The following is a 27893-nucleotide window of genomic DNA, read 5'->3' as shown; positions in this document are numbered from 1 at the left end:
TTGTACTTTATTTTGTATACCTAGTTCAAACCATTGCTTTTTTATTAGGAGGAAGAGGTTCGAGCGTCCATGTTTTGTTCTTTTTGAGAGCTTCTATCTCGAGTTTCATCGCTTGTTGCCATTCCGATACATGCATAGCTTCGGAAAAAGTACTAGGCTCGTAACCCTTGGTCACGGATGACAAGAATGGTTTGTGGTTAGTGGAAAACTTAGCATAGTTAACATAATGAGAAATCGGGTATTTAGTACCTGAAGATGTGGATTATGCGTGGAGTGAGTGTGATGAGGGACGACCTATTTTAACAAAATCCTTGTGACGGGAGTTGGCAAACTTCGTGCGATGCCCACGCCACATATATGATGGGTTCGTGGGTTCGGTTGTACTTGATGGATCAGTGGGGTTGTCCGAGGGTGTATTATGGTCGGGTGTAGGTGTCGAAGTGGGGTTGTTGGGGGGTGTCTGTGGGAGATGTTGAGGATGGTATATTGTTGTCGTTTGTGGAGGCTCCTGGTGTCGGGGTTTGAGTAGATGGACTGATTAGTAAAAGGTCATCTATGGGAGTAAGGTCGTGGTTGTGAAACAAGGTGGAGTCCGTGTCGTGAATATTAATGGATTGAAAAGGGAAATCTTTTTCAAGAAAAACAACATCTCGTGACTCAAAGTAAGAGCCAGTATCGAGATCGTAGACATGCCATCCTTTCTTTCCGAATGGATAGTCGATAAAAATACATTTATGACTCCGTGAGGCAAATTTATCGTGAGAGCGATTGATATTTTTGGCGTAGCACAAACATCCAAAAACTCGGAAGATTTTCCACAAGCGGAGACTTATTAAAAAGAGTTTCGTAAGGTGTTTTACCATGTAAAAGTTTTGTTAGGGTACGATTTATTAAATGAACTGCAGCGAGAACGCATTCGCCCCCCAAAAAAAATATAGGTAAACTTGCTTGAAAATAAAAGAACACGTGCCACGTTCAAAATATGGCGATGTTTGCGTTTCACCCGACCGTTTTGTTGAGTGTGTCGACGTTTGAAGTTTGAAATAAAATCCCATTTGTGGTAAAAAAATTGTTTAGACAAGTAAATTCAATACCATTATCGTTGCGTAAGATTTTGATTTTCTTTTGAAATTGACGCTCAACCATTGCGAATTTTTTTAATAAGGTTTGGTTAGTGTCACTTTTGTGTCGCAAAAGGTAAACCCATGTTGAGCGTGAAAAATCGTCAACAATTGTTAAAAAATAACAGAAACCACAAGACTCATTTTCGAAGTATTTACCCCATAAATCACAGTGAATAAGATCAAAAGGTGCCTCTGCATTGTTGGAACTTAACGAAATATTCACGGGTTTGTTTCATCCGAAGACAAATATCACAAGGTTTACTTAAAAATTGAGATTTGCTACGAGTTTGTTTATTAAAAAACGGTAAAAAAAGGAAATGTTGGTGGATGGATGTCCCAACCTTCTATGCCATAGCTCAATCGTATCATTGGTGCTCACCGAGTATGCTTTCACGTTGTCAGTTTGAACACCTTTTAAATAATATAGCCTTTAACGCCGCTCACCAGCACCAATCAGCATTTTCAAGGAACGGTCCTGAATAAGACAAAAATTTTGCGAAAATTGTATAGTGAGAGAATCATCAAGAAGTAAACTTGAGACGGAAATAAGATGACATTGTAATTTTGGTGCATATATACATCTTTTAAAATAAGTCGAGACGATAAAACAATGTCACCGCATTGTGTAGCTTGAGTTAAATCACCATTTGGCAGCCCAACGGACAGTGGAATGATGCTACGAATATTAGAAAAATGAGATAGGCATCCCGACATATGGTGGGATGCTCCTATATCAATAATCCAAGAGGAAAGCAGTACATTACCATTAAGACGGTCACAAGAAGCATCCTTGCGTGAGTGATATCGTCCTAATTTAGGACGATCTAGCCCCATCCTATTACCTTATTCCGACTCGATTTTGCGTGCTTAAATGGTTAAAAAGCTCATTTAATTACTAATTTATAATAATTAGTCGTCGTAGTTATATTTAATAATTATTCGGATTTTTATTTAATATTAGTATTAATATCATTTTATTATAATAACGTGTAGGCAAGGAGGAATAATGAAACGAAAATTGAGAGGCGAGACAGAATTTGAGACAAAATAAAATATGGCATGAATGAAGTCAATCTTTGACTTTGTCAAAGTCAACTCTTGACTTCAACAAACCAAATCCCACAGCATTCACCATCACCATTCATCACCATTCTGTATAAGCTCACCATCAATAATGGCATTCTTCAATACTTCATCTCCTCGTTGCATCCCTCCATTCACCAACTACACCTTCTTCAAACATTAGCCACCACTCACCTTCATCTTCACTCACCATACAACAACCTCATGTAAGATATTTCCATAAATTAAATAAGTATTATATTAATATTTAATTAAGTTATTTTATGGAAATTAAGTTGGTCCATTGTATGGTGTAATTTACCTAGGATTATGTTTCCACTATTGTCTCCCATAACTTACCACTCACAATTTAGGAAACTGTTCAGTTGCCTATTTGATGGCAAGAGTCTATATAAGGGGAACATATTTATTCTGATTAGGGTTCACCAAGCCTACCTCATTAAGAAAATACACCATCTAAATTGTGAGGCTGAGGGTTTGGAAACCAAGTCAGATTTGGGACGGATCAATTATTTCAAGCAATGGCTGGAGGTAAGTAATCAATCTCTTTTATCGCTTCCGTATTCGGTTCATACAAGTTCATTATGAGATTAGAACATGTTATTTTAGACTATAAAAACTTACAGTTGGTATCAGAGCGAGTAATCGCCTCTGTCTTGCTTGATATCTGAATATCAATTTTATATGACGGTCTTCATATATATATGCTACGAAATTGTTTTAATTTGAGTTATTATAGATCTGACTTGAACATTCATATTTTTTTGAACTATTACCATGTGTGAGAAATTTTATAATCACATGTCTACTATATACAATCCGGTTTTGTCTTCCTTTGCCTATGCCGTATTAGCAAGTTGCCTTATCATGGAAAGTTGTAGACATGAGATTTGCCTTATTGTTAATGTTACCCGTAGCTTTTAGTAGAGTTTAGACTACAACAATTTGTCATCTCTCTTCTTGATACGTGTGTCTTCTTTCTACATGTTATCTTTGGCTCATAGTCGGCAAATTTTGCTTCTTTAATTATCTGTTTTTCGCATGGTATTATTATTATTGTGCTATTGTAAGTGATTATATTCTTATAATTGTTTATAATCATATATATAGAGTGTTAGACCAATTAAGTTTTCTGGTTATATATTTTTCATATATACATTAAGTTGAGTATATAGATTAAAATTTTAACGTCGAGTGATTCAAAATTTTATTAGTTAGAGAGTAGCCACATCACCTCTAGTTAATTGAAATTTTATTTTGGAATCACATTTGAAAACTAGACTTTAATTGTGATTAGTCGTATGTAATATAATGAGACTTACCTACATGAATCATGTTGTATGTATTTGTATGACTAATTAGGATGATATATTGAATCTTGTTTCTTAATCTACCCACAGGAGTTAAGATATATATATGGTTTGATAGTATCGTTATAAAGTTAAATTTATTTATGTATCTAATTGAGTAAAACTTTAGCCCACATGCAAGTTTTATGTCTCTAGATTCATATTTCAGCATGATTTACATTGGTAAAACATGATTAAATTTAAAGTCTCAATTTTTGTAATAAGCATGTTATTTATTATATTTGCAGCAATTTTACCTGGGAGTTCTATTGATGTTAAATTTGACATTCCTGAATTGAATGGTGATAACTATAAGGTCTGGAAAGAGAGAATGCTACTGCAGTTGGGATGGTTAGATATTGATTATGCTATTCGGAAAGACGAATCACCTAAAGTAACTAAAGAAAGCACTAAAGAAGCAATTGATCTTTATGAAAAGTGGGAGAAATCTAATCGTCTCTCCATTATGTTTATAAAGACCAGAATGTGTGCTAATATTCGTGGTTCTGTCGATCAGCATACTAAAGTTAAAGATCTAATTAAGGCCATCGATGAGCAGTTTGCAACTTCTGATAAAGCTCTTGCTCGTACCTTAATAATGCAGTTTTCATCTTTGAGGCTCACCGAGACTAAAGGGGTGCGTGATTATATCATGCGCATGAGGGATATTGCAGCCCAACTTAAGACTTTGGAAGTTACCATGTCTGACTCTTTCCTTGTGCACTTCATTTTATGCACTCTTCCTCCAAAATATGCCCCATTTAAGATCTCTTATAACACACATAAGGATAAATGGTCAATTAATGAACTTATGGCCATGTGTGTTCAAGAGGAGGGCAGATTGTTAATGGAGGAAGGTGAGAAGGTGAACCTTACTGTTGCTTCTTCTTCAAAGAGGCAAAAGGGTCACACTAAAGATAAGGGAAAGGGAAAGATTTCAGCTGAGCCAGCCATTAAGAAAGAGTCTACGTGTTTCTTCTGTATAAAGAAGGGACACATGAAGATAGACTGCATTAAGTTTAAGGCTTGACTAAAGAAGAAAGGTAATTTTCATGCGTTTGTTTGTTATGAATCTAATATGGTTAATGTTAATCATAATACATGGTGGATTGATTCTGGAACTACAATCCATGTTTCGAATACCTTGCAGGGTATGATAAATCTAAGGAAACCAGTGGGCAGTGAACTTTCAATCTATTCAAGAAACCAGATTAGTTCACATGTGGAGGCCATTGGGACATGCAGCTTAATATTAAGTAGTGGTTTTATTTTCCATTTGGAAAAGACATTTTATGTTCCAAATTTATCTAGAAATTTGATTTCAGTATCAAGACTTGTACATTTAGGTTTTACCTTTAATTTTTCTATAATACACCGTATTTATAAGTCTCTGGGTACTCTATCGAGTAGGCCTTACTCTGTCGAGTAAGGGTGAGTTGCGTTTTAAAATAGTTTCTGACCTGTTGGGTGCTCGATCGAGTAACTATGATACTCGATCGAGTAAGGGGGTACTCGATCGAGTACCTTAGATACTCGATCGAGTAGCCGGTTTACGGGGAGTTATTTCTTGGGTTTTGTTAATTATGCGATTAAGGTATATAATCTTTTCCGTCATTGTTCTAAACACTTTTTAAAACCTAAATTACTGTCAAGAGAGAAAGCAAAGTATGTTCATCACCTTAATCGCATTGTTAGGAAATCCCGGAGTTTGGAAGGTCGGATTTCACCTTTCTTTATACCGTTGTGATCCTTGCGTCAAGGGTAAGACCTATATACCATTTTTATAATGTTTCTTTAAAGTTGGTTAAACCCTAATTTGGGAATTGGGGGTTTTGTAGTATGTTATGCTTGGTAGTGATTATATGTTTGTATGTTAGGAGGAGGATTCGTAGAGGAAGCTTTTTGATATCAGCTGTGAGATCGTCTGATTGTTGTGCTTTCCAGGTAGGGTTTCCCTACTCAGTATTAGTTACATAATGTGTGGTGATTGTGCTGTAATTAGTGCTTGTTGATTGGTTTTGTGACGGTTGTTGATTGATTGTTGTTGATGGATGTGATTGTTTGTCTCTGGTTCTCGAGATGCGTTCTCGGCTGAGTGGAGTCACTTGCGGGAGTGGCTTCACGCCCTAGTTTCGCCCTCCGTGGAACCCACCACGGGAGGGGATGTGCACATTAATGGGACGGGGTTATCGCTCGGTATGATGAGCGGGGCTTAGGTGGGAACAGTGCGGTCCCCCATGGCGGGTCGGTCCGGTGGAAGGGATCGGAGACGGAGTTGATTGGAGTGAGTGATTGTGTGTATTTGTTTGAGCCGTGTTGTTTTTTTCATCGTTAATTATATAAATTGTGTAAAGAGTACTGGTTTATTGTTTCTAAAACCTGCGGTGATCCATTCGGGGATGGTGAGCAGATATTGAGCAGGTATAAGATGAGTACTGGGATAGCTGGGATGTGCCACGATATGATGATAGAAGTCTTCCGCGTAGCTTAGTAGTTTTCATAACATTTCATTAGATCAAGAATGATCAGTTTAAGAACATGTATTTGTACTTTTGGTTTTGGTTTCGAGATTGTAACCTTTCACTAAGTATTTCTATTTAAACGTTGTTTCTTTATTGTTTATTTGATTATCATTGCCTCGGGTAACCGAGATGGTAACATCCTTATACCTGGGTGGTCCTGGTAAGGCACTTGGAGTATGGGGGTGTTACAAAATGGTATCAGAGCGACGATCCTGAAACCTGTAACCAATGAACCCAATGAATATAGGGAGTCAATTAAAATGAACCTGGGGTAAAGGTTGTAGGAGCTAATGCAAAAGCTTGGGAGACGTCCTAAAGTCGCGAAATCGCCCTACAATTTTGAACCGGTCACATGGGGGGTGTCTGTCAAGTCGTATGTGTTGTTTGTCAACTTGTGTGTGGATGTGATGAAGTATGTCGTAATTGTTGGATGTTTGGAGTAGAGGATTGATATATGAATGAAAGATTGATGAGATATATAGAATTGTTGTTGGAATATAAAAGCATGTTGGATGATTACTATGTGGCGTTTGATAATATGACGTCACTGTTTCGTTGATTATATGAAAAGCTTGATAAAGTTGCATGCTTAGCTATATCACATGTTGCGTTTATAATGTTGCTTAGTATGTTGGGAGATGTGAGATAACATGCGGGTAGTTTATGCGAGTCAGCATGACTCGATCGAGTAGGGGGATACTCGATCGAGTAGGTGAGATACTCGGTCGAGTGGGTTTAACTCGATCGAGTGGGTATTTGACGATTTTGAATCCAGAATCGTGTTTTTGGGCACTCGATCGAGTACCTCGGGCACTCGATCGAGTAGGGGTCACTCGATCGAGTAGCGGGCTACTCGGTCGAGTATGTTAGAGGTCGGAAGGTCCGTTTGGGTTCGGAGTCGAGGCACTCGATCGAGTATGTTGGGCACTCGATCGAGTAGCCTCTTACTCGATCGAGTAGGTTTGGGCACTCGATCGAGTGTGTTCTGGGCAGCCTGTTTTCGTGTTTTGAGGTTCTAGTGCGTATGTTTATGTCTACCCTTTCTTATATAGTTGCAAGATGCCGCCCAAGAGAAACGCGTACTATGCGAGAGCTGAGACCATGAACATAGATGATGTTGTTAAGATGTTGGAGCACCAAGATGCTCTCACTGAGGCTTTAAAGAATGTGAATAAGGATAAGGAGGTTGATCACTCTAAGATCAGTCTCTATATAGCGAGGTTTAACCTAAAAGAGTACACGGGAACCGGGGAACCAAACCTTCTTGACAACTGGCATCACGAGATGGAGAATATTCTGGACCTGGTTCATTGTCCTGATGAGATGAGAGTAGAACAAGCTGCGTTCTACCTGAGGGATGCAGCTGGAAAGTGGTGGGATACGGTGAAGGTGGGTGCTAGGGAGATGTATGTGAACCAGGGCTTACCTGCTATACCTTGGGAAGAGTTTCGGAGGGCTATGAGGAAGGAGTTTGTACCGGAACATGTGAGGAGTAAGCTGAGAGAGGAGTTCGATGGGTTTAAGATGACATCTGATATGTCAGTTGCTGAGTATTACAAGCAGTTTAATGAGAAGTCTAGGTATGCTGAGGATATGGGTCTGAGTGAGGAGAACCTAGCGCTGAGGTTTGAAAGAGGGTTGACACCCAAGATTATGGGTAAGTTACCCGTGGGAGTCCTTACCGATGTTAAGGAAGCTTATGAGAGAGCTGGGAGAGCTGAGAGGCTGGTTGAGATGGCTCAGGAGAGAGTGAGTGAGAAAAGAAAGGCTGAGAGTGAGGGTGGAGGCCAGTCTAATCACAAGAAAGGCAACCACAATCAAGCTAGAGGGTTTTCTTCTGGGTCAGGGTTTAGTGCTGGGGCTTCCTTCGGGCGTGGCCGTGTGAGTAGCAGTGGTAGTTGGGGTATGACTTGCTTTGGCTGTGGCGGTGTGGGCCACAAGAGACATGAGTGCACGAGTATGCCTGGAGCTTTTCAGGGATCGGCTCGGGGGAGCTATTCTCAGGGACCTGCTCAGAGTTATGCGAGCAATAGACCGTCTGGGTCATGGTCTAAACGGGAAGTCAGAGCTATCAGGGTGGAGGTAACCGCAATGGCGGTAATTCTTATCAGAAACCAGCTACGAACAACAACAACAATCAGGGGTCGGGTGCTAAGCCGACCACATCAGCCAAGATCTTGTCCCAGGGAGGTGGATGGAAGACCGATGAAAAGTTTGTTCATGATGGACAAGAAAGCGGTGAGGAGGATGCCCATGTTATCACTGGTACTTTTCTTGTTAACGGTATTCATACCTTTGTTTTGTTTGATTCAGGGGCTTCTCAGTCGTTTGTATCTTCGAGTCATGTTAAAAGGTTGGGTTTGAAAGTATATGAGTCTGTGAGTGAGAAAGTTTTTATACCTTCGGGAGAGTCTGTATCATGTGGGAGGTTGTTTAGAGATGTGTCTATGATGGTTGGGCAAGTAGATCTACCTGTAGACTTGCTAGAGTTTCCTTTTAACGGTTTTGAGATGATAGTCGGGATGGATTGGCTGGGAAAGTATAAAGCTAAGATAGATTGTCATCAAAAGAAAGTTTCTTTGAGAGGGCCTAAGGGTGTTAGTGTGTCTTATCGTGGGTTTATGGTCAAACCCAAAGTTAAGTTGATTGCAGCTGTCACTTTGAAGTCTTACCTGAGGAAGGGATGTCCTTTGATCTTGTGCCATGTGAGAGATGACCGGATAGAGAGTCCGACAGTTGACCAGATACCGGTGGTGGGAGAGTTTGCAGATGTTTTTCCAGACGAGATTCCGGGGTTGCCACCGAAGAGGGAGATAGATTTCACCGTTGAGTTGAAACCGGGGACGGGGCCAATCTCTAAGTCACCGTACCAGATGGGTCCTAAAGAGATGGAGGAGCTCAGGAAACAGTTAGATGATCTGATAGAGAAGGGATACATTTGACCTAGTGTATCGCCGTGGGGAGCACCAGTTCTTTTTGTGAAGAAGAAAGATGGGAGTTTGAGGTTGTGCATAGACTACAGAGAGCTGAACCGAGTGACAGTGAAGAACAAGTATCCTTTGCCAAGGATAGATGGCCTGTTTGATCAGTTGAGTGGTGCATCAGTCTTCTCCAAGATTGATTTGAGGTCGGGGTACCATCAGGTGAAGATTAGAGAGATGGACATACCAAAGACAGCTTTCACGTCGAGGTATGGCCATTATGAGTATGTAGTGATGCCGTTTGGGTTATGTAATGCACCGGCTGTGTTTATGGATTTGATGAACAGAATCTTCAGACCGTTTTTGGACAAGTTTGTGGTGGTGTTTATTGATGACATCTTAGTCTATTCCAAGACTAAGGAGGAGCATGAGGAGCATTTGAGGATTGTGTTGCAGACCTTGAGGGAGCATGAGTTAAATGCTAAGTTGTCCAAGTGTGAGTTCTGGTTAGAGAGAGTTGCTTTTCTGGGGCATGTGATCTCTAAGGATGGGGTAGCTGTGGATCCGGCAAAGATTGAGGCAGTGACAAAGTGGGAGGCACCAAAGAATGTTGCTGAGATTAGGAGTTTCTTAGGTTTAGCTGGATACTACAGACGGTTCGTGAAAGATTTCTCCAAGATAGCTAGACTTATGACAGCTTTGATGAGGAAAGAGAACAGGTTTCGTTGGGATGAGAGTTGTGAGAAGGCGTTCCAAAGATTAAAGGAGCGTTTGACCACAGCTCCTATCTTAGCATTGCCTGAAGGGATTGAGAACTTTGAGGTTTATACAGATGCCTCAAAGAATGGGTTAGGATGTGTGTTGATGCAGAACGGTAAGGTGATTGCCTATGCTTCTAGGCAATTGAAGCCGTATGAGGAGAATTATCCTACACATGATCTAGAGTTGGGTGCAGTGGTGTTTGCTCTCAAGATTTGGAGACATTACCTTTATGGGGCGACCTTTAAGGTATTTTCGGATCACAAGAGTCTCAAGTACATCTTCACTCAAAAGGAGTTGAACATGAGACAGAGGAGGTGGATGAAGCTGATTGGCGATTATGACATGGATATTATCTACCATGAAGGGAAAGCCAATGTTGTTGCAGATGCTTTGAGTATGAAGAGTGTACATTCCCTGTGTACAGCTCTATCTTTGATGAGGTTGAGAGATGAGGTGGGGAAGTTTGGGATACATATGATGCGAGAGGGGATCTTTGTGGGAGATTTGACGGTTCAGCCTGATCTTTATGATGATATTCGAGGTAAACAGGCTTCAGATCCTAAGATGGTTGAGTGGAGAGCTGGAGTAGAGAAAGGGACAGTGTCCCGATTTTCTATTCACACAGATGGTAGTTTGAGGTTCGATGGTAGGTGGTGTGTCCCTAATGATGAGGAGCTGAAAAAGACAATCATGACAGAGGCACATTGTACACCGTATTCAGTGCATCCGGGTGGTGACAAGCTATACAAGGATTTAAAGAACACGTTTTGGTGGCCTGGGATGAAGAAAGAAACAGCTGAGTTTGTGGCCCGTTGTTTGACATGCCAGAGAGTTAAAGGGGAACAGCGATGACCACAAGGTAAGATTCAGTCTTTAGAGGTACCTGAGTAGAAGTGGGAATCCATTTCTATGGATTTTATCGTGGGTTTACCAAAGAGTCAACATGGTAATAACATGATATGGGTGATAGTGGATCGACTGACCAAGTCAGCTCACTTTGTTCCAATGAAAGATACATGGACTAAAGCACAATTAGCTATGGCCTACAGGAAGAATGTGCTTAAGTTACATGGAGTCCCTAAGGACATAGTGTCTGACAGAGATGCGAATTTTATCTCAAGGTTTTGGAAAGAGTTGCAGGAATCTTTGGGAACAACTTTGAAGATGAGTACAACTTTTCATCCTGTGACAGACGGTCAGACTGAGAGAACAATCAAAACTCATGAGGATATGTTACGAGCTTGTGTGTTGAACTTTGGTGGTAGCTGGGAACAGAGGTTGGATTTGATAGAGTTTTCTTACAACAATAGCTATCACACTAGTATTGGCATGGCACCGTTTGAGGCTTTATATGGGAGGAGATGCAGGAGTCCGATTTGTTGGGACGACTTGATCTTTGAGGCAAAGATGGTTCTAGGACCAGAGATGGTACATGAGATGGTTGAACAGATTAAGATGATCCGGGAACGGATGAGAGCAGCTTAGGATAGGCAAAAGAGTTATGCAGATCTACATCGCCGGGATATAGAGTTTCAGGTTGGGGATAAGGTTCTTCTGAAAGTGTCTTCTATGCGTGGGGTTATGAGATTTGGGAAGAAAGGCAAGCTGAGTCAGAATTTCATCGGGCCCTATGAGATCTTAAAGCGAGTTGGGGAAGTTGCTTATCGTCTGGATTTACCTGCTGCGTTAGAGAGAGTGCATAATGTGTTTCATGTATCGCAGCTGCGGAAGTATGTGAGTGACCCGTCACATGTGTTAGAGGCAGAGAACTTAGAGCTAGATGAGTCTTTATCATATCTTGAGGTACCTAAGCAGATTCTTGACCTGAAGGTTAGGAAGACTAGGAGTGGTGAGACAGTTTTGCTTAAGATCCTTTGGTCTAACCACGAGACTAAGGAAGCTACATGGTTGGCAGAGGATGCCATGAGAGAGCTCTACCCTTTCCTTTTTGATCAGGTATGTTTGGTTACGAGGACGTAACCTTGTTTCTTTTAGGGGGGTAGGAGATGATCGCAAAGAGTTTTTAAGAGCTTTATACCCTTCTTATGTTGTGTCGGTATGGTTGTTGTCGTTTGAGTCGGGCTGAGTTTGAGTTAGTAACATGTTTTATGTTGAGTTTTGTTTTGGTTGTTGAGTCGGGAGTGCGTAGTATGAGTCTTTGTTTTGTGTGGTTTGAACTTCGGGGACGAAGTTCTTTTTAAGGAGGGAAGACTGTAATACTCCGTATTTATAAGTCTCTGGGTACTCTATCGAGTAGGCCTTACTCTGTCGAGTAAGGGTGAGTTGCGTTTTAAAATAGTTTCTGACCTGTTGGGTGCTCGATCGAGTAACTATGATACTCGATCGAGTAAGGGGGCACTCGATCGAGTACCTTAGATACTCGATCGAGTTGCCGGTTTACGAGGAGTTATTTCTCGGGTTTTGTTAATTATGCGATTAAGGTATATAATCTTTTCCGTCATTGTTCTAAACACTTTTCAAAACCTAAATTACTGTCAAGAGAGAAAGCAAAGTACGTTCATCACCTTAATCGCATTGTTAGGAAATCCCAGAGTTTGGAAGGCCGGATTTCACCTTTCTTTATACCGTTGTGATCCTTGCGTCAAGGGTAAGACCTATATACCATTTTTATAATGTTTCTTTAAAGTTGGTTAAACCCTAATTTGGGAATTGGGGGTTTTGTAGTATGTTATGCTTGGTAGTGATTATATGTTTGTATGTTAGGAGGAGGATTCGTAGAGGAAGCTTTTTGATATCGTTTGTGAGATCGTCGATTGTTGTGCTTTCGGTAGGGTTTCCCTACTCGTATTAGTTACATAATGTGTGGTGATTGTCTTGTAATTAGTGCTTATTGATTGGTTTTGTGACGGTTGTTGATTGATTGTTGTTGATGGATGTGATTGTTTGTCTCTGGTTCTCGAGATGCGTTCTCGGCTGAGTGGAGTCACTTGCGGGAGTGGCTTCACGCCCTAGTTTCGCCCTCCGTGGAACCCGCCACGGGAGGGGATGTGCACATTAATGGGACGGGTTATCGCTCGGTATGATGAGCGGGGATTTGGTGGGTACGGCTGCGGTCCCCATGGCGGGGTCCAGTCCGGTGGACGATCGGGAGACGGAGTTTATTGGAGTGGGTGATTGTGTGATTTGTTTGAGTGTGTTGTTTCTTTCAGATTGTTGATTATATAAATTGTGTAAAAAATCTTGACCCCGGTTTATTGTTTCTAAAACTTGCGGTGATCCATTCGGGGATGGTGAGCAGATATTGAGCGGTATAAGATGAGTCGGGATAGGGGATGTGCCACGATATGATGATAGAAGTCTTTTTGTAGCTTAGTAGTTTTCATAACATTTCGATTAGATCGATGTGATCAGTTTAAGAACATGTATTTGTACTTTTGGTTTTGGTTTCGAGATTGTAACCTTTCACTAAGTATTTCTATTTAAACGTTGTTTCTTTATTGTTTATTTGATTATCATTGCCTCGGATAACCGAGATGGTAACATCCTTATACCTGGGTGGTCCTGGTAAGGCACTTGGAGTATGGAGGTGTTACATTTTCAGACTCTGGATTTAGTATTCTCAGAAATTCAGAAATTATTGGTTATGGTATTTTGTTTGATAATTTATATCGTCTTGAACTGCAAAATAATATTACTCATAATTCTATGCATGTCAATGCTGGTTTAGAACGTTGTATTATGAATGAGAATTCCTCTATTTTGTGGCACCGGAGATCGGGACATATCTCCATTGAGAGGGTAAAAAGATTAGTAAATGATGGAGTACTTGATACTTTAGACTTTACTGATTTTGATACTTGTGTTAGTTGCATTAAGGGTAAGCAAACTAACATGTCTAAGAAAGGTGCAAAGAGAAGTTCTAGCCTATTAGAAATCATACATACGGATATTTGTTGTCCGGACATGAACGCTAATGATCCAAAATATTTTATCACCTTTATTGATGATTACTCACGTTATATGTATCTTTACTTACTTCGTTCTAAGGATGAAGCATTTGATTTAATACCCGCCCTTTTAGGGACCCTTTGACCAGCGTTGACTGACCTTGGGAGCGGTTTAGCCCTTAGAAGTGCGTGCCAGATCACCTTGGGTTGGGAGTTATGAGAGGCACTCGATAGAGTAGAGGCTACTCGATAGAGTAGCTTAGTCACTCGATCGAGTAGGGTGTTACTCGATCGAGTATGTGTGACACTCGATCGAGTATCGGGTTTTCAGCGAGGGTTTTTAATCGCGTTTTGTTAAATCCGCAATTCATTTCCGCCTCATTCCTTCTATCCTTTAGTCGCCTCTTTCCCTTCCCTTCACCATAAAACCTCCATGGAAGCCTTTTGAAGGTCCTTGTGCCTTAGGAGTGCATAGCTTGAGTCAGGTAGCGGTCTTTTGCCGGGTTTCTCCTTGTAGGTATGTCGTCATCATCATCCGTATCTTTGTCTTTGCAGTTAGGGTTTGCTTGATAGTAATAGATGATTGTGTTGTGGTTATAGGCTTTGATTGATTGCTGGATATGTCATATGTTGGCATGGATTGGTTGCATTTGCTTAAAGGTAGGTTCGCCTACTCAGTTTCTGTAGATAGTCTAGTGTGTCGATCGTTGTGTCGTTGTTGTTGTGTGGCAGCGTGTATACGATTGTTGGTTGTTGCTGTATTGCAGTGAGTTGTGATTGTTTGTCTCTGGTTCTCGAGATGCATTCTCGGCTGAGTGGCGTCACTTGCGGGAGTGGCTTCACGCCCTAGTTTCGCCCTTCGTGGAACTCGCCACGGAAGGGGATGTGCACATTAGTAGGACAGGGTTAACGCTCGGTATGATGAGCGGGGATTTGGTGGGTACGGTTGCGGTCCCCCACTGGCAGGGCTGGTCCAGTGGACAGTCGGTGACGGAGATTGATTGGAGTGGGTGTGATTGTGTGTGTGACTGTTTGTATTGTATTGTATTGTATTGTTAGATGTTGTTGGCTTTGTTGTGTCTTATCTCAGTACTGACCTTGTGTGGTTGTCTTGTTGTTTTATGTGTCTGCCGTGATCCCTTATGGTGAGCAGTCTGTCTTAGCAGGTGTTGATATCGTTGATATGGAGTCAAGGCGGAGGATGAGTCTTCACGAGAATTGATAGTTATAGCGAGTAGCCTTTGAGTTGTATCTTTTATATCGTCAGTTGGTTTTAAATCACTTGTAATATAACATAATAGTTCTTTTATGGACGTTTGATTATTACTGCCTTCGGGTATCCGAGATGGTAATGCCCTTATATGCTAAGGAAGGCCTAGTTAAGGCTCCTCTGGATATGAGGGTGTTACAAAGTGGTATCAGAGCGACGATTTTGGAACCTGTAACAAATGAACTTAATGAACTTAGCGAGTCTAATAAAATGAACCTGGTGTATGTATAATGGGAGCCCCAGCTGACGCTAGATTTTGGGTGAGTAGGCGCCCTCATTTCAAAATCTTGGCCCCATAGTACTTAAGCCAGTCACAGGGTATGGGAATGTGGAGTCCGTGTGTATATATGTGACGTATATATTAGCCGTGTAGGAGTTATTTGTGGTTGAGTCTATGCTAACGTAGAGATGAGTATATTAGTTACGTTTGGATGGCGTATGGTGAGGAATTGGCATGATTAGTGAGTTGTACGATGGTTATGAGAACCGTGATAGGAGCTTATTTGATAGAAATGCGTGAAAATGTGAAAGTGTATGCCGTATTATGAAGGTGATCATGTTAATGTTTACTTCAGGTTTTTGATAACGGTAATCGTATATGAGTTTATATTTCCTAATGTAGCTATAAAGATGATAGCTAAAGAAGTGTTTAGTTATAATATGAGACATAGTATATAGTAATACGTATATGCCTTGTTTATTAGTAGAAACTTTCCGCTGCGTGACGATCGACTTGAGTAGCAAAATTTTGTTTGTGCTGATTTGAACAGAATAAGCTTTAAATTGCTATGTAGAGTATACATTATATTTATATGACATATGAAAGGATGAATTATCGTTAATTGCATGTTTCATGTTGATGTGAACACGAGTTTGGTAATAATGTGGTAAGGTAAGTTTAAGTAAGGTATGAGGACGTGATTATGCTTTTGAATGACTCGTGAGAGGTGTAAACCGAGTTGGGTAATTTGTTGTAGCGTAATATGACATAAAACTTAATTGTTGAGACGATATGGTGTGCTTGAGTAATAATAGTAATACGTGAACGAGTATGATAACTAGTGGCGGATTCCGAACTTAGTTTGGAATCGACACGCGATATTGTTTTTGCAGGAATCTTCGATCTACTTCGTAGTTTTGACCATGTACTTAACTATACTTGACCGAGTGCGAGTGCTTACTAAACCGAGTAGACCTCACTCGATCTCGTTAGGAAGCTATGACATCGGGATGTGGAAATTTTCTGCAGATACTCGACGAAATAGCGCCTACTCGATCGAGTAGAGGGCACTCGATCGAGTACCCTAGACACTCGATCGAGTAGGTTACTGTACAGTGATTCTTACGGGTTTCTTAAAACCCCTAATTCTTTCTTATTCTCCTCATTCTTCTTCCTTATTTTGACCCATAAGCTCTTTCATCCCTCTCAAAAGCTTTCTTCATCTTGTGTTGGTGGTGATTCTTTGGGTTGTTTCTTCTTATTTGTTTGCATTCTTTTACTTTCCTACTTAATCAAGGTATGATTTTCTTCCTATTTACATGATTTATTAATTTGGATGTGTTAGAATAATGATGCAATCTGAAATTTTCGATTCATATGGACAAATTATTGCTTTAAAATTGTTGTAATATGCTTCACATGCTTTCCTTTCATGAATGTTGGTGCTTAATTGCTGTAGAAATAGGCTAAAAATTGCCAAATTGGGGCCGAAATTTTCTAGGGTTACCAAAATCAAAATTTATTTTGGGTTGTTTTTACATGTTATATGATGAAATTGGACACTATATGAGGTACATATTATGTTGAAAGTTGAATTTTAGTAATTTTCACCTTAAAAGTTGCCTTAAAACTCCGTCTTAAAAGTGCCCCAAATTGAAATTCGTCTTCTATATTTGAAATTTGGTGTTCAATATGAATGTTTAGGTAAGGGATAAACTTCAATATGATAGTAGAGATGTTAATTGATGGTGAATATGTCAAAATTGTTACAGCTGTAAAGACCGTCTGACAAAACTAATTGAATTGTTTGTGTCTAATATTGAAGGTTAAGGATGATATGTTCTAAATTGCTTTGCCATGAGTATATATGAATGCCTAACATGATGATAAGTAATTATATGAGATAGCATATTGAGTTAGTAAGTAATATTCGAACTAGTTGAGTCAATAGTGTTATCATGCTAAACTTTTCACAACTATCGGTTATGAGTTGCTATAAACTGAATTTGCATTCCAAAATTGAGAACTTGTTGGTGAATTTGTGTACCTAGCTGAGTATGTAAAATCCAATTACATGAAGTATATGCTTTACATGTTTATGCAAGTTGTTTAAGTTATATGTCAAATGATCCGAGACCGAACGTAGGGACCCGTCAGAGTAAACGGGGAAGGGTTACACAGCCTGAGATTGGGGAGGGGAGTGGACCCGTGGTACCCGCGGTACCGGAATACCCCTCGGTAGTGTTTGTAGATTTCAAACAAAGAGAGCGTTTTGTAGCTTTGCAAAAACGCAAAATGAGGCCAATGAGGTGTGTGGATACCACACTTTTGACTGATTTGGGAATAGAGACGGATGTCCGTCACATATTTGAGACCTTGGGCTTTACGGGGTTGTACCGGCTGAGGAAACATTCCTACCCTTTTCTTACTCTGGAGTTTATGAGCTCCTTTAGCTATGACCCAGCTGCCCAGACCGTTGAGTTTCGGTTGATGAACACCAGTTTCTTGCTTACTATGGACCTTTTTGCTTTTCACCTTGGGTTGGCCAAGCCTCCCAAGGATTCTATCACTGATATTCTGCTGAGTGCGGTGTCTGCCGCCTAATGCCTTGTCTGACCGGAAAACCAGCTCCCACCTCAAGCAACATGCTGATTAATGATGTTCAGCATGTTACATTGAGGATCTTCCTTCGTTCTCTTTCGAACCTCCTTTATGATAGACCGGATATCAGTAAAGTGAACAATCATGAGGTATTGCTTCTGATGTCCTACCTCAACCTGGAGCGGGCCAGGAGGGTGGTCTTCAATGCTCCTGCCATCGTCTGCGCTAGCCTTGCTTTGATGGCTACTGCCTCTTCCTGGTACTTGAGCTGCGGCGCTATCGCCACTCGGTTAGCTGAAAAGCTAACCTCCTTTGAGGCTTCTTCGGAGTACGTGCCTCTGGCAACACCGGTGCTCACGATGTACCGTGACTACTATCTCGACCTGAAATGGTTGAGAACTTTGGCCGACGGTAGCCTAGCCTGGAGAGTGTGAGAGATGAGTTGGATGGGGATTCCGGCTCCTGAGCACCTTCCACCGACCAAGCCGTTAGAGCCGGTGGTGACAGCTGTTGACTCCGACGAGGAGGAGGAGGATGATGACGTGCCCCGCCAGTTGCAGACCTACCTCATTGATGACACGATTCTCGAGGTGATGCCCGAGCCGAGGAAGAGGGAGAACGCGGCGGTAGCGGAGGAGAGGCCCAGGTTGGGGAGAGGACCCCGTCGAGTGAGAGAGAGGGCCGCTGAGACTAGACCACGGCCGGTAGCACCACCGCAGCAGCACCCTTTTTCGTGCTACCCTCGACACTCCGGAGACGCGATCGAGCTACTTAGCAGAGAGAGTGTCATCCACCTTGACACTCCGGAATATGCATGAGATGGCGTACACTCAGGGGATTGGGACAGAGGGGCCGCATCCGGTATGGTGGAGTGGAGTTGGGGACTATAGTGGAGTTTTCCACTCCTACGGGGTGGATTACTCAGCTTGGGGGACGCCTCAGTCCTTCGCTTATGGTGGCTTGACCCCATGGTACGTAGGTCCTGGAGCTGGAGCGGGGGTTGATGCGGGGATTGGGTCATCTGGAGCGGGCACATCAGGAGGTGATGGTGGGGGTGAGGAGGTGATGGAGGAGGAGCAGCAGCAGCAGCATGAGTGATACTCCAATTTCTTGATTCTTGGTTATGGTCGTTGGTGTTGGATGTTAGTAGTTTTTAGTAGTTAGAACTTTTATTTTCGGATTTGTATGCTTGGCCATAAGGCCGTATTTGCTAGTTGACTTTGTGGCAGGATTTTGTGAGTCGGGAGGTCATTCCGACTCAAGTTATGTGACGAGTATGTACATGTCCATGTGGTTTATGACAGGTTTCCCAAGGCATTTGACCTGTAGGTACTCGACAGAGTACCCCATACTCGGTCGAGTAGCTGCAGGTATGACAGAATTGATGCATTCTGATCTCAGGGCTACTCGATCGAGTAGCCAAGACACTCGATCGAGTAGCAGGACACTCGATCGAGTACCGTTAGATACTCGATCGAGTAACACTGTTACAGGAACTTTTCAAAAATTAAAATTGTTTAATGGTTAAATAATTGTATGTTTGATGTTTAGCATGGTTAGTGATGCTTAGTAACACCTTTGAACCGTTAATGTCACATGTTAGAAGTCGCGTTTGGGTTTTATATGCATATTTGTAACAAGTGGTGAAGTGGCGATTGTTTCTTGTTGCTTTAATATTACATCCGCCATATTGACTAGCTATTCATCGGAGATACATATTCTCATACACTTGTACACATGATATTAACATGCTTTCTCGACAGCGACTAGTTGTTCGGGTGGGTTGTGTATGTTTTCTAATTTAAGGAGTATATAATTAGTGAGTAATGTCCGGAATAAATAATATGGTTTTAATTTATGACATGATACAAGTTGTAACATGTGTGATAATTTGGTGGTGAACTTCGGGGACGAAGTTCCTTTTTAGAGGGGAAGAGTAATGTCGCAAAATAAAGAGGCTGATTTTGAGATTATGTTGTTGTTCGGTTATAATGTCTTGTTGATTATTTGCAAAGTTTTCTATTACTTTGGTCACATGGCTTGTATGAAGTTGTAATCGGTTACTTTAGTTCGTTGAGTAATTCATGCGTTGAAGTGAAAGTTGATAGTGTGTTTTAAAAAAAAAAAACGGTCATAAAGAGACAGTTGTGGTGCCTTGTGTCGTAATAGAATCACGTTGTTGAATAACATGGTATGTTTCGCGTTGTTGGGTGTTGCTAAGTGAGAAATTAAGTACGTGGTGTGTTGAGTATTTCAAGTAATATTTTGTGTAAAGTTGACCTATATAGAATGACAGTTGATGATGATGACATATGGGAAGGGTATCTCTGGGGAATAGTGATCTGTATTGAAAGAGTAGTGATGTCGTTGTGTCCTCGTGTCTTGTGCTTTGAGTTAGGTGAGTTGAACTTCGGGGACGAAGTTCTTTTTAAGGGGGGAAGACTATAATACCCGCCCTTTTAGGGACCCTTTGACCAGCGTTGACTGACCTTGGGAGCGGTTTAGCCCTTAGAAGTGCGTGCCAGATCACCTTGGGTTGGGAGTTATGAGAGGCACTCGATGGAGTAGAGGCTACTCGATCGAGTAGCTTAGTCACTCGATCGAGTAGGGTGTCACTCGATCGAGTATGTGTGACACTCGATCGAGTATCGGGTTTTCAGCGAGGGTTTTTAATCGCGTTTTGTTAAATCCGCAATTCATTTCCGCCTCATTCCTTCTATCCTTTAGTCGCCTCTTTCCCTTCCCTTCACCATAAAACCTCCATGGAAGCCTTTTGAAGGTCCTTGTGCCTTAGGAGTGCATAGCTTGAGTCGGGTAGCGGTCTTTTGCCGGGTTTCTCCTTGTAGGTATATCGTCATCATCATCCGTATCTTTGTCTTTGCAGTTAGGGTTTGCTTGATAGTAATAGATGATTGTGTTGTGGTTATAGGCTTTGCTTGATTGCTGGATATGTCATATGTTGGCATGGATTGGTTGCAGTTGCTTAAAGGTAGGTTCGCCTACTCAGTTTCTGTAGATAGTCTAGTGTGTCGATCGTTGTGTCGTTGTTGTTGTGTGGCAGCGTGTATACGATTGTTGGTTGTTGCTGTATTGCAGTGAGTTGTGATTGTTTGTCTCTGGTTCTCAAGATGCGTTCTCGGCTGAGTGGAGTCACTTGCGGGAGTGGCTTCACGCCCTAGTTTCGCCCTTCGTGGAACCCGCCACGGAAGGGGATGTGTACATTAATGGGACAAAGTTAACGCTCGGTATGATGAGCGGGGATTTGGTGGGTACGGCTGCGGTCCCCACTGGCAGGGCTGGTCCAGTGGACAGTCGGTGACGGAGATTGATTGGAGTGGGTGTGATTGTGTGTGTGACTGTTTATATTGTATTGTATTGTTAGATGTTGTTGGCTTTGTTGTGTCTTATCTCAGTACTGACCTTGTGTGGTTGTCTTGTTGTTTTATATGTCTGCCGTGATCCCTTATGGTGAGAAGTCTGTCTTAGCAGGTGTTGATATCGTTGATAGCTGGAGTCCGGGCAGGGATGATTCTTCACGAGAATTGATAGTTATAGCGAGTAGCCTTTGAGTTGTATCTTTTATATCGTCAGTTGGTTTTAAATCACTTGTAATATAACATAATAGTTCTTTTATCGACATTTGATTATTACTGCCCTCGGGTAACCGAGATGGTAATGCCCTTATATGCCAAGGAAGGCCTAGTTAAGGCTCCTCTGAATATGGGGGTGTTACATTTGATGACTTTAAATTGTTTAAGGCTGAAGTAGAGAACCTATGCGGTAAGCGCATTAAGATTGTGAAATCTGATAGAGGTGGTGAATACTATGGTATATAAACTGAGAACGGATAAGCACCTGGTCCATTTGCTAAATTTATTCAAGAGCATGGGATTGTTGCCCAATACACTATGCCTGGTTCTCCAGATCAGGATGGTGTAGCAGAAAGAAGAAATAGGACATTAATTGAGATGATGCGTTGTATGAGAAGTAATGTTAAATTTCCTTCATTTTTTTGTGGGTTTATGCTCTTAAGACGGCAGCGTATATATTAAATTGGGTTCCTTCCAAGGCTGTGTCTAAGACACCTTTTAAATTATTTAAGGGATGGAAACCGAGTTTGAGACATACGCATTTGGGGATGCCCGTCGGAAGTGAGAGTGTATAATCCACAAGAAAAGAAACTTGATCCAAGGAATATTAGTGGGTATTTAATTAGATATGCCAAAAAGTCTAAGGGTTATAGGTTTCAAGGATTGTGGAATCACGAAATGCTAAATTTCTTGAGAATGACTTGATCAGTGGGAGTGACCTAATTCAGGACATTGTCCTGGAGAGGGATCATCATGAAGCTCCACCCTCTGATTCAAGTGACAGATTGGTTGTCATTCACACTCCTCAAGTTCAATCGAGTGTTACCCAACCAGTGACAGAAATTCCACAAAATGTCGACCAAAATATGGTAGATCATAATGAGGAAGAGGTTCACCACGAGGATGAACAAGTTCCATTAAGAAGATCTATTCGTGAATGGAGATCGACTATTCCTGATGATTATGAAGTATATCTACAAGAATTTGATTATAATGTTGGAGCTGATAATGATCCTATATCGTTTTCACAAGCCGGAAGTTCTACAGATTCAAACTTATGGATGAATGCTATGAATGATGAGGTGAATTCTATGGCATCTAATGGAGTTTGGGATCTCGTTGTATTGCCTAATGGTGTAAAATCTATTGGGTGCAAGTGGGTCTATAAGACTAAAAGAGATTCACTTGGCAACATCGAGAGACATAAGGCAAGACTCGTTGCTAAAGGATTCACTCAAAGGGAATGAATTGACTACACAGAGACCTTTTCTCCTGTATCAAAGAAAGATTCTTTTCGAATTATCATGGCGTTAGTAGCTCATTTTGATTACGAGTTACATCAGATGTATGTGAAAAGAGCATTTCTCAATGGTGATTTAGAGGAAGAGGTTTATATGAAACAACCCGAAGGATTCTTCTCTAAAGATGGTGAGCATTTGGTTTGTAAGCTAAATAAATCCATACACGGTTTAAAACAAGCTTTCCGCCAATGGTATAAGAAATTCCATGAAGTTATTTCTTCATTCGGTTTCGAAGAAAATATAATGGATCTATGTATATATCTTAAGGTCAGTGGGAGTAAAGTTTGTTTTCTAATGTTGTATGTGGATGATATTTTGCTAGCAACCAATGATAAAAGGTTGCTACATGAGGTGAAACAATTCCTTTCAAGTAATTTTGATATGAAGCATATGGGTGAGGCATCTTATATCATTGACATTAAGATCCATAGAGATAGATCTAGATGCATTTTGGGGTTGTCTCAAGAGGCCTACATCAATAAAGTACTTGAAAGATTCAGGATGAAAGATTGTCCACCAAGTATAGTACCAATTGTGAAAGGTGACCGGTTCTGCTTGGACCAGTGCCCTAGGAATGACATTGAAAGAGAACAAATGAAGAATATTCAATATGCTTCAGCTGTTGGTAGCATTATATATGCTCAGGTCTGTACTAGACCCGACATTGCATATGCGGTTGGAGTGTTAGGAAGATATTAGAGTAATCCAGGACTTGATTACTGGAAGGCTGCAAAAAAAGTGTTGAGATACCTTCAAGGTACTAAGGATTACATGCTTATGTTTAGACGGACTGAGAATCTTGAAGTAGTAGGTTACTCTGACTCCGACTACGCTGGTTGCATAGATTCACGTAAATCCACATCAGGATTTGTGTTTATGCTAGCTGATGGAGCTGTGTCATGCAGGAGTGTGAAGCAAACCTTGACGGCTACTTCTACTATGGAGGCTGAGTTCGTATCTTGTTTTGAGGCTACCTCACATGGTGTTTGGTTGAAAAGTTTCATATCTGGGCTTAGATTTATTGACTCTATTTGTAGGCCGCTAAGAAAGTATTGTGATAATCAAGTGCTGTGTTTATGTCTAAGAATAATAATAGTGGAAGTCGAAGTAAACACATCGACATAAAGTATCTAGCCATAAAGAAGCGTGTTCAGGAAAAGAAAGTGATCATTGAACACATTAGCACAGAGTTGATGATTGCAGATCCCTTGACTAAAGGCATGCCAATTAAGACTTTCAAGGATCATATAGTGAGAATGGGACTTGGTTCCATTATGTAGTACATTCATTAAGTTTTTGTAAGACACTTTTATTAAGTTGGATATTTTCTCTTTTGGATTTATGCGCATATTTATAAAGTAATGTTGAGAAATATCATTTTGTTTGAACCTCGAGTAAACATGGGGTTTACTCATTAAGTTAAATGCGTGTGGTGTGAGTGACTTGATATATTGTGATACATGGAAGATTAATTCTTGCTCTAAGAGAATTCGTCGCCATGATCCATATGTAGTGTCTCTTGTTAAATAGACCAAGTGGGAGAATGTAAGATATTTCCATAAATCAAATAAGTATTATATTAATATTTAATTAAGTTATTTTATGTAAATTAAGTTGGTCCATTGTATGGTGGAATTTACCTAGGATTCTGTTTCCACTATTGTCTCCCATAACTTACCACTCACAATTTAGGAAACTGTTCAGTTGACTCTTTGATGGCAAGAGTCTATATAAGGGGAACATATGTATTCTGATTAGGGTTCACCAAGCCTACCTCATTAAGAAAACACACCATCTAAATTATGAGGCTGAGGGTTTGGAAACCAAGTCAGATTTGGGACGGATCAATTATTTCAAGCAATGGCTGGAAGTAAGTAATCGATCTCTTTTATCGCTTCCGCATTCAGTTCATACATGTTCATTATGAGATTAGAACATATTATTTTAGACTATAAAAACTTACACCTCAACCACGGAGCAACGGCCCGCATCCGAGCTCCACCTCGTCATCACCTCAGTCTCCCCACAACAACCAATTCGACAACCACCATGAGTTCAACCACCGGCACCCATCAACACCATGGCTCCTCTTCTGTCCGTCAACTTTTTCAACAATGATTCCAAGCTCAGAATTCAACTCAAGTAAGCCAGGGTTCAGCGCTTGACGCCAACAACTCTCACAAGTACCATTAATCGACATCATAATTCATCATCATCCTCTAACCACCATAATTCTTTAACAACCACCAGATGCTAGCCACCAGGGAAACAATAGTGGCATATCGACCTAACACCAAAATTGACCACGAATTGAAGCTCAAGCTCGACAATGTCTCATTGAAAGGAAGACAAGCTCCCTGAGCCGGCTACCCGGCTGCCGCCTCCAACCCCGGCTGGGAACACACTGCAATATCCTCTTCCAACTTCCAGAAACCTCCTAGCCGGCCATACCACCGGCTGTCGACAGCCCGGCTCCCAACATCAACGATCGCATCAAATTGCTCTCCCAGCCGCATACCCGACTGCTGACGCCTCCACCGGCTCCCACACCACCAACAAATCACCCAACCTTTCTAGAGACCTCCTAGCCGGCCATGACGCCGGCTCCCAGATCACGAGTGCTATTTCAATCATTGCTGCTTTTGGTCTTTGTTCTGCTTTTACAAAAACACGCCCTCCCCTTTGTGTAGTGAGTCGTGTATTTTAGTTAATTTTAGGATATTATTATTATTATTATTAATTATTATAATTATAATTATAATTATTATAATAATTATTATTAGTAGTATTATTAATAGACTAGTATAATAGACACAATCCCATTACCATAGTTTGAACCTTACCTTACACCTTAGATTATTCTACACCCACACAATTAGATTAGAATAACTAGTATCTCATTTTGTAAGACAAGAACCCTAGAATATTACTCTCTTTAATTTTCCTTCAGTAAAAGTTGTAATCTTTCTTCATTATTAATTTAATTACTCTTTAGTTTATACAAGATCTACAATACTCATTAGTTTACACTTGCTATTGGGTTATGATCGGAAGACAAGAAGAGATTCATCTTCCTTATTTCAACCAAAGTTTCCACCTTTAATTAATGTTGATATAATTCTTCTCTTAATTCCTCTTCCTCTCAATTGTTTACATGTTTATTGAAGTTTAATTTCTTGTCTTATCATTATGTTTGTTCTTCTTATTTTCATGTTAAAGTTCCCATATTTTATTCTCATTTCCATTAGTATGTTTGAGTAGTGTATTGTTAGGGTGGAAGGGAATCTTGTGTGGTTAATAGGGGTAGATTATTGGCTTGAACAAACAAGCAATTCATGATAATTTCTCTTCTAATTGTCATGCATACAAAGTGTTTGTGGAAATGTCTCAATGAGAATTCGGGTCAATTTCACTATTTTATAACTTGTTGGATGAGAGCTTGACTTGTGGCTAGATAATTAATGACGATTAGTGGGTTATGGGTAATTAGAAAGAGAGTTCGATTATGCTAAGCCTCGGGTTAGTCTCACATCGAGAGGTTGGGACATACCTTTGATTTTACCTTGATTACTTATTAATTTGTGCCTTTACCCATTGTCTACATGAGTGAACCCAACCACCCTTGCTTCCTTAATTAGCATCTTAATAAATTCGACATTCATCTAGTTTAATCGTTTGCTTTAGTTTTAGTCTTATTAGTTAGTTTATCAATCATTCAACATTTGCTAGAACTAAACTAGGAAATAAACAATTAATCTAAGAGCCAAGCACCGTCTATGTGGATCGGCCTCCTTACCCTACTACATTATTTAGTTTGGTATTGAGATTATAAATATTGTTTGCATATCGAGGAGTATGACAAACTCGGTATTAGCAAGTTCCATAGGCGTGTTAGATCGGTCATCTCAGCGGGTGTGAGAGTATTTATATCCAGAATGTCGATAGCATGAATACTAGATGAAGAGGACGGCTGTCTTCCTACCATGTGGGCATGTGGGACAGAACCAGAACTAAGGCGCATGTCCTTATGAGAGCCCCTGCCTCGCTCATTGGGTATAACCACGAGGTTGTTTATATCGCTTGTATCTACGTATATACGGTCACGAGGTTTATCCCCTCACCATTCCGAGAAGTTAGCGGTGACCAAAAAGCAGGTTTTATAGGTATAGACAGGGCGATTACAGGTAATGCAACGAGGTCGAGTAGAGGGCAGATTACCACTTACAGTTTTATTGGAGTTAATATATGGTTTGGAATCAACCCGAGCCCCCCTTGAACACGAGTCTCCTGAGTAGCACGTGTGACAAAGGCCATGAGTTCGGGCCTGGGTTCGACTTTGGGATGAGTCAAATTGCGGATTCCCTCTTCCTGTAACAAACGATTATAAGAAGAATTTAAATTGGGAAGAGGAATTGTACCGATTATTTGAGAATGAGCGTTATAAAATCGATCGTCGAGACCAATAAAAAACCCCGAACACAGTTCTTTTCTCTATGCGCATCCATAATAGTCACCCAATCACATCGACAAGGATTGCAAGAGCAAGAGGGAAGAGGATCATATTCCAGAATTTCGTCCCAAAGAGTAGTGATGCGGCCATAATACGCCATTAATGATTCAGTTGGTCCTTGACGGCACGCTATAAATTTGGCTTGCAATTGATATACCCTTTCATCAATTGCTTGACAAAATCTGTTTTTGATATTGTCCAAGACCTGTTTTGCTTCAGGTCGTAAGGAAATTTGTTTCCGAATGTTAGCCTCCATGGAGTTGTAGATCCATAAAGTTACCAATGCATTAGTGGCTTGCCATGATTCCAAATTTGATGCCGAATCAGGCGTTTTAGATACGATTCCATCAATGTATTCAGGTTTTCCTTTAGCGAGAAGAGCAATATTAAAAGATTGGGACCATTCGTCATAGTTGTTGCCATTTAAAGCAACTTGTATGATTTTGGTGCCAAGATTTTTGACATGGACAACATTGTAAGAGGATTCAGTTTTTTGATCTGCAGAATTCGTCATGGTGATGAATACTGTGTGTATGTTTTTTTTTTTTTTGGTTTTCGAAAGATTGCAAAGAATAAATCTTATAGAATAAAAAGATTGTTCATTGATACCATATTAGAAATTATTTATGGGGAAGAGTTGGAAATAATATCATTGAATCAATTATTGTGTTTTTACAATCATCTGACTATACTATTTATACAAATGGAGTATCTTGCAAATAAGGAATAAAT

At 40.7% G+C, this 27893-nt stretch overlaps 1 long non-coding RNA gene across 1 annotated transcript; it reads right to left on the bottom strand.

Annotated features, from left to right (window-relative positions):
• Positions 1 to 1300: 1300 nt before the first annotated feature.
• On the bottom strand, positions 1301 to 27893 carry LOC141609221 (uncharacterized). Its single transcript, XR_012527296.1, has 2 exons — positions 27070 to 27893; positions 1301 to 1599 (listed from the first exon to the last, which is right to left on the bottom strand). It is a non-coding gene; the product is annotated as an uncharacterized LOC141609221 (long non-coding RNA).

The sequence above is a fragment of the Silene latifolia genome, chromosome 10 (assembly GCF_048544455.1).
Source record: "Silene latifolia isolate original U9 population chromosome 10, ASM4854445v1, whole genome shotgun sequence".
NCBI lineage: Eukaryota > Viridiplantae > Streptophyta > Magnoliopsida > Caryophyllales > Caryophyllaceae > Silene > Silene latifolia.
This window is presented reverse-complemented; position numbering and strand designations above follow the sequence as displayed.